Genomic DNA, 8522 nt, shown 5'->3' with positions numbered 1-8522 from the left:
TTTTTTTTTTTTTTAAACACCTTGAATTTCAGGGGTGGCACGGGGCTCCGTTGGCGGGGCTCCGTTGGCGGGGCTCCGTTGGCGGGGCGCAGCGTCCCTCCAAGACAATGGTAGGGGAAACACTGATATTGACCTTAAAATGGAAAGGCCCACTGGCTTCCCAAAAATATTTGTTGAAGATTTTCCTAAAGAAAGCACTAAGAATACTTTTGCACTTGAACATGCTTGCTGTGTGCTAACTTCAGGAGAAAGATGCGTCACTGTAAATTAGAGCATAGATATTGCAAATGAGCGATCTCAATAATGTCATAATCGCCTTTCTATAGACATACATCGAACCCTCTTAAAATATGTTTCGACTGGAGGATTGCATAATCAGTTTAATTTAAAGACTGTGCACAAATAGTTTATTATTATAACCCATAACTTAATTTCAACTTGTCAAACAACCAAAATGATGATCTCATTAAGTGAGGACTGCACCATCTCCACACTTTCACTGTCTGAACAAAGAGCTTACGCACAACTATTAGGATTTCACCTCTGACCTCCGGAGTACAGACCTCGCTGTGATTCACCAGTTCAACGTCTCAACCTCCTACTTTAAAGGTTTGCACTCAGCAGCACAATAACGCCTGTGATTTATGGAGTGTATGCTCACCCCGTGAGTCATAAACACTAGTGTCACAAGCGCTCTGCCTCTCTTGTTCCCTCTCACACACGGATAGACACACACCTCCCTAACTCCTTATCCTCGCCAAATACATTCACTGTGGAGTGAAAGTAAAATAAATGCAAAATAGAGGACAGAAGAAAGAATCAGCATAGTGCTGCTACTACTACAAGGCCACATGTAGTGCAGCTTACGTTTTTCTATGTATGTTTTAGGCAGATACAAAAAACATCCGCAAACACTTCATATCAAATCTCACCAAGAACAAATGCTGTCATAAATGTATATACACTAATTTGATTTCAACATTTGCAAAGGTTTGAATTCATCCTGCTAGTTCCTGTGCTTGAAAATTCACAAAAAATAGGCTTCACAAAAACACACACACACACACACACACACTATATGCTGTTGAAATATACTCTGATACAAAAAATGACTCACTCCTATGACCAAACTAAAATGTCTGTTGAGCAAAAAATGTACATTTTAAACTTGTCGGTTAGATAAAATAGTTGATTATGTAGTTTGGATTAGCTTACAATGTTGACTGTAGTTCTCTTTTAAAGACAGAATGTCCCTTAGGGGCATAACAACTGCTTCCACAAGGACAATGGCAGTCCCAACCGGTGGTCTAAATCCAGCTTGTCTGTGAGTAGGCCCATAGTAATGAGCTCGTGTAGTGAATGAAGCCTTACACTGATATTCCTCTGAGACAAAGTCACCTCTAGGGTCTCTGCATTATTGATGCTCTGCCTGCCCAAAGGGACCTGCAGACTACCACACTAAAAGATATAGGACACCTCACTGCACATGCATGCAGCTCTGCATCCACTGGCATGTTATCATCCATAGAAGCATGTCTATAATTCACAGCATGAGGCAAAGAAACAGTACAAATAATTACTGAAATACTTTCACAGATATACTAAAATTGGACATGCATGAAACTTTATAACTTTGTTTGAGGAAAATGCATCTACCCCATCCTGACAGAGGGAGGACTTAAAATGAAAAAGCCTATCAGTTGAGTTTTAAAAATACAAGGTGAGTATTCAGGACAGCCTACATTGCCAAATGTCCACAACATTTGCTCGCCAGCTTCAAATGTAAAAAGTCTCAAACTTCCCTGCTCATTTGCTCATTGGTCCAATAAACATAATACTCCATAATTCATTTAACACATGCAACAGTTGAATCAACAATATATGGGTCAGTGGCCCAGTTACATTAAACAATATGTCATATTTAGAAAAAGAATAAATTGCTCACAAAGCTGAAAAGAACCACATCTGTTAGTAAATCATTCTTCCTCCATACTTCTTTTCTTTTTTGAATGGAAACAAGTTCAAGTTTCCCAACCAACTGGCAGAAATGTTCACTTGTCTAAAGAAACATACATTTCAAAAAGGATTAATGTTAATTGTTTGCAAGACGGATATGATTGTAGTGCGTACGCATATTAAAGGCTAAAAAAGAAATATGTATATTTGTTTTTGCAAAGGGTTAACATCCCCCTACTCATTGAGTGGCAGTATTAGTGCCAGATAGCTTAGAAAAGGATCAAGCTGGTAACACAGGCCAGCCTACCAAACACAGAGCCAAATCCTGCAGCCTCTCAACTCAGAGACCCTCCAAATATCTGCCACACCCTGCTGTGTGGTTTGCCTGAGTAAGGGATTTGTAGTTCCTAAATCTTGTTTCTCTGGGACTACAACTGCACCTCACCCCTGATGGTGATAAGCACAACGTGGAAAGCTGAGCATCTGGTCTGGATAAAAAAAAACAGGTCTGACTGCTCTCTCTCTCTCTCTCTCTGTGTGTGCGTGTGCGTGTGCGTGTGCATGTGCATGTGCGTACAGGCCAGACATGCTGCCTCATGGCTCAGCATGAGCTGGAGCTGCTGCTGCGATGAAGGTTTCACTAACAAATTTAAACAGACATTATCACACGAGGATCGCATTGAGTACTTTCATTATGATACATCATTAAGCCAATTAAAGAGTGAACCTTCAGACAGGATGTGCCAATGATTAAGAGGCATGACAGTCTTTTGTTAAAAAAATAACCAGCTTAGTCAACATATGGCCACAATATTGGGCAGAAGCTATTAACATGTATAACTTAATAAATGGCAAAAAATATGCGCGCGGAATTGACATAGAAATGTACCTTTTAATTAGTCAGGAAAAAAGATGAATTAAAAGAGGACTCGACCATGACATTTGAACAGCTCAGAGTCTGTGCTTTAGTGCAGATAGCATGTTGGCTTTCATCCCAAAGTCACTTTTTATTAGCATGTTTATTAGCAACGTGTCTGGAGACACGGACAGGTAGCCTGTTGGGCCGCTCGCCAGTTTCATCCCATCTGAGACAAGTGGTCATTAGCAACAGCGGGAGGGATTTAAACACACATGCATGCACACACAGCTTACACACATTTACTGTCTTGGGCATCAAAGACTTCCGAGAACACGAGGAATGCATAAGTAACATGCTGGGTGCACTTTAGAGAGATTTAAGTTTAATTCTACCTTCAATTATAAACATGAATGTGTTTGCTACCACAAATGTAAAAAAGAACATGAAGGGCATGGTATACACATCAATTATCTTCAAATAATATGGCTACACGGCTAACCAATGCCTTATGGCTTGATGAACAGGTAAGCTACACAAGGCAATGGGGCAGTAGAAGCCATTATTCTGTCTTAGCTGCCCTACTGAAGTGTCCTTAGCAAAACACAGAATTCTTAGACTAACAGCAGGACACCGTTATCTATATGACCCTGACCTCTGACCTCTGTGTGAATGGGAAGAAGCAAAATAACAATGTCCTTAAGGGGTCAATAAAGATTCTGTCCGTTTCAAATGCTTATCAGCAATTAACCAACAGAAGCAGAGGGTGAGGGTCTCATGTTACTAAGAGGACATTTTATTCTCAGACCCTGAGGGAGTCCCATCCAGGCCATCTGCTCAGCTTTGGACTAAAAAGAGGAACAGTCAGATTTGGTGCATATGAACGTTTTATAAGCACCATACCACTATAGCTGAAATTAATACTAAATCTCTGTCATTTTAAACTCGCAAAGACATCTCAACACTGTCTAATATTGACTACAAAATGATGCTAATGGACCTGGGAATTGATGCAGTGCCGATAAGTTGAGTAAAACTAGTTGAGCACTGCACAACTCTTCGTCTACTTATAGAAGCAGCAGTCAGCACAATGTCAGCACACTTTTGTTTATCATTTCATAAGCACAGAGGTTATGCTTGCCAGATGGGACCTGCGAATGAGCCAAAAGAAACACAGACCACAGAGTGAATCACCAAGAACAGACAACCCACAGTGGGGAGATGTCACGACACACAGCTCTTTCACAGGCTGCAGATGTGGAACACAGAGAGAGGTCACAGGGGGTTTTAGGATTTGTGTGTGTGCAGGAGGAGGAGCCTGGGCTCTTAATGTGAAACAAACATCATTAGGTAGACTACTTCTTGTTCTGTTCCAGTAGAAACATAATGCAAAAGGGTCATCTTCAAAATTGTTCAAACTGCAACTGAAATCCAATTAGCAGCCAGCTATCGAAAACAATGAACTCTGGAGATGTAGCAGCTCTTCCTGTCATCCTATCTATGGATGGGGAGAATGCAGGATCAAGTGTTCAATGTCACATTTTGTTATGTAAATTTTAAGACGAGGCTATTCATCTGCTTTTTGCCATGTAGGGAAAATACAAATCCAATGTCATTGTGTCGATATAGTTTAATACCGACATATATCTTGGCCATGGATGATCTAAAGTGCCTTAATATCACTAAAGGTCCATAGTGGCAATATTAGATATTCATATTAACGTCACTTTAATGTGATCTCACAGAACATGGCCAGTCCAAACACCCTGACGTGTACAAAGGAGTGTGTCAACTGTCCGTGATCACAAAACCCTCTCACACACACCTCACACTTTTGTGGGTGTGTGTGTGTGTGTGTGTGTGTGTGTGTGTGTGTGTGTGTGTGTGTGTGTGTGTGTGTGTGTGTGTGTGTGTAAACTGGTAAATGTACTACTCAATTGGTGATATAGAAATAGTATTAATTATTCTCTCTGAAGCATCTGTATTAAATGAAGGCAGTTTCCTCACCAGTTAAAAACTCCTTGTCATATCATTAAAATAGTGTTTTTGTTGCTTACACTAATGGCAACAAACTTTGCAATTATTGGCAACTTTGGAGATCAATCGAAAAATCAACAGATCCTACTGTGCATTTAATTCAGAGTTTATGATGTTTATACTGGACAGAGTATGCTGTAAATAATTAGTTAGGTCAGCTCTGTTTCAACTCGTCACACTATGCATGTCAGTCAAGGAAGAAAAGAGAGTTTACAGCTCCTCTGTGGAAACATAAACACAGATATCGGAGCAGCCGGTGTAAATGGCCATGACACTGACCACTGACCCTCATTATCTCCTTTACCGGACTAACACCGGCTTTTAGTTTTTTGTTGAACTCCTAGGCTTCTGAACACTAAAGGCCTTGAAAACAACTGACCCTGACGTGATTTGAACACGCAACCTTCTGATCTGGAGTCAGACGCGCTACCGTTGCGCCACAAGGTCTAGATATCCATGGCAACAACTTTCATTTGGACAAGTCAATGAAGTCATAAAGTGGAGGCAAGGAGAAAATGATGAAAGCTCCTTTATAAAAGGATCACTGGCAAAAACACATTGACATCTGAAACTCTGAGCCACAGCGGGTTTCAGTGAAGTGATGGAGTCAAAAATACATGAGATGTAAACAATGAGAAAGACTAGACAGTCCAGATGTGTCTGTGAGGAGTGTGTGTTGCTGTGTACCCTCAGGCTATATCTTTCTATTCTCAAGCAGAGCTCTGTTCACTAAAAACATGTAATAGCTGGTGATAATAAGCTATTGCTTTGACAAGAACTGACAAAGTGGAAGTGGAAGCATTGTGCCATAAGAGCTATCATATTTCAATTCCAGCCTAGATGTAACAGCTCTCTTTACACTAATAAGTCTCTGGAGGGTCTGGGTCCTTTGTGTGTGTTCTCATGACTGCTGGACTCAAAAGAATGAAGCGCACTTAGAAAGGGTTTATTTTTTAGTAAAGGTACATTTTGCTAAACATACTATCCAAAACTAATCATCTTCAAGGCATGCATGCTTTTCCCACATTGTTCTTATCATAACTGGAAAACTGTCTGATCATAGTTGCACACTAGATGAAAGGACATTTTAAGGAAAAAGATTGTTTGATGATGATTGATAGCATCAGTACACTGCCTTATAGCTAATGGTGTACACAATAGTAATTTACAGCAGTGGCCCTCTCAGTCCCATGTTTTCAATTTAGTTTTCCGCCGAGGAGCCTGCATTATGTAATTTGAGAAGCTTTCTACATTAGGTGAGCCCAGTGATTCACACAACAGAGAACTGTCATTATAAGCACAATGACCTCTGACTCAGGCATTTCAAAACAGCTTAACCTGTCTAGTCAATGAAGAAAAGCAAGCCAGAGAATCATAGACCGAGCTGGAGAATCCCTTCAGGTGAGAAAGTAAGTTCTCCTTTTTTTAAAGAGTTATATAATTGAGATGGATGGAGAAAAAAAAAAGCAAGAAAGGAAACCATGGTAAGTGAAGTCCATCACCTTGGTCATATCTGATTTGACATCTGTGAGTTGTATTCAAACAAAGTCAGGGGAATTCAATGCTCTCAAACAGATCCAGGTGAAGGGTTTAACAAATACAAACAGTATCACTATCCTGTATGCACTACATGCACATAATGTAATAACAGGAAATTGACAAGACTTGGTCGAAAAATACACTCTGCAGCACTTCCAAACCATAAAACACATATTTGTCTATAGCTTGACTTTTGGGTTTGATTTCTTTTTTGTCAAGAAGATTTCAGAGCTTCTTTCCTGGACATGAAGACGCTGAGCTAAAACCCCCAGAAATGTAAACATGCCAGATCAGATTGAACATGAATCTATATTCTATGTATATCACTCTGTATCAGCCAAACGATGTGTCTCTATTAAACATACACTATTATATTTAAACATAGTTCAAACTGATAGGGGTTACAATTTCAGGAGAGTGCTGTGATGCAGCAGTTGCATGCGACTCATTTCAAAAGGGCTGTATGTTCAAATAATGTTCAGGTGAGTGAGCTGAAGCAAAGCCTTAAAAGATCAAAGCTATAAACCTAAACAACCTTCTCATCTGATACTTATAAGCATAGCCTATTTCTTCTCCCCCTGTATGATTTTGTAATTTAGTTGTGGAATGACTGTTGATGGAATATTATCAGAACCCATACTTACAAGCAGCCAAGAGCTGTTGAGTTTACTTTCTGTTTGTTCTACAATTTAGAAGACAGCCAAATGATGTGTCATGCAAACACAGATAAAAGCATGACGTTATCTAGATCGATCATTTGAAATCCAGGTCAGGATTATCACCACATAATGGCGTGTGTCCCTTGGTTTTTTTATCCTGGGTTAATGTACTTTCTAATGTGGCAATACTCCATGTTATTGTGCGTTTAATCTGCTTGAGCATGTATCATGTTAAGTATCAAAGTATTCTCCTATAGTGCCGTCTACTGTCATATGATAATGAATATGCTTACATTTACTATGCAAACATTGCATATCATTTGTATCCATCATTAATCCATACCAAGGTTTGCTGAGCATGTCACTTCTTCATTCTGAAAATGATTCACAGGTGGCTGAGCATATTGTATTATCCAAGCCCAATTTCTCATGATTATGATTTCATTATGTTAGAATTCTGACATACGAATCTCAATAAATCTGGGGTAGAGATGAGGGCTAATATGACACAGCAACTTCATTCAATCCAGTTTCACTTCAGGCTTGGTTTGAGATGTCAGGAAGTCAAACAGATTGAATGTGGTCATTAAGAATGATGGGATAATTATCTTTGAATCATGACCATTTTTCCCAAAATCATGAGGAAATAAGTCACTGCTTTTGAGTAACAGGCAGTTATTATTTGATTTCAAATGAATGCAATCTGCTTCTGCAACTTAGTGTGTCAACTCTAAGAGCAGCGTCAGGAAGAAACACACATGGCCACTTAGCCACTTGGCTCTTTTTCTGTTCACTGTATTGAAGCTTGGCAGCAACAGCATTCAAAGCCAAGAGCTGTCAGAAACGCAAGGCTCACTGTCAGCAGCCTGCTAGTGCATGTGTGCAGGCGCGTTTCTTTGCATAGGGTCATGGAAAAAAACTTCCTGCATTATGGATTCATTGTATAATTGTGTAGAAATGCTGGAATACAGCATTATTTAAGCTGGATCATGACCTTCTGAGTCTATACAGGCAGGAAACTGGAGACATGATTTGTCTCCAGGATGAAAGAACAGTGGCACACTTTTGCTACAAACACAAAAGGGACAATCCGTAAATCACGGTCACAGTCTATTTATCAACCAACAAAACACTTGCTTTTTGGAAACCTTAATCATTCCAGACACCACCAATACAAAATAAATCCTTCACCAAAAACCTTTAACTCAGTATTCCAAACAGAATCAAAAAGTGTAACTTTCAGTCTACCCACACACAGCAGAAATACTGTGCTCCTGCTGGTTTCATCACTTCTCCACAGGAGCACCAGCAGGAAAATATTAAGTTGAAGACACTGGACAATATTGAGCATGTAATCTCTTCACACTGTGAACACTCTAACACTTACTACTAAAACGCTGCTTTCTCCTGTCTGCCAATAGACTAACCATGCAACCTTTAAAACCTCAGAATGTTTGCACCACATCATTTTCATG

At 39.8% G+C, this 8522-nt stretch overlaps 1 non-coding gene across 1 annotated transcript; it reads right to left on the bottom strand.

The window, feature by feature from the left end:
* Nucleotides 1-5224: 5224 nt before the first annotated feature.
* Nucleotides 5225-5296, bottom strand: trnaw-cca (transfer RNA tryptophan (anticodon CCA)). Its single transcript has one exon. It is a non-coding gene; the product is annotated as a tRNA-Trp (tRNA).
* Nucleotides 5297-8522: the final 3226 nt, after the last annotated feature.

This window comes from Notothenia coriiceps, unplaced genomic scaffold (genome assembly GCF_000735185.1).
Source record: "Notothenia coriiceps isolate Sejong01 unplaced genomic scaffold, NC01 NC01_scaffold00036758, whole genome shotgun sequence".
NCBI classification, from domain to species: Eukaryota; Metazoa; Chordata; class Actinopteri; order Perciformes; family Nototheniidae; genus Notothenia; species Notothenia coriiceps.
Note: the sequence above shows the minus strand (reverse complement) of the source record. Positions and strands in the feature narration are given on the sequence as shown.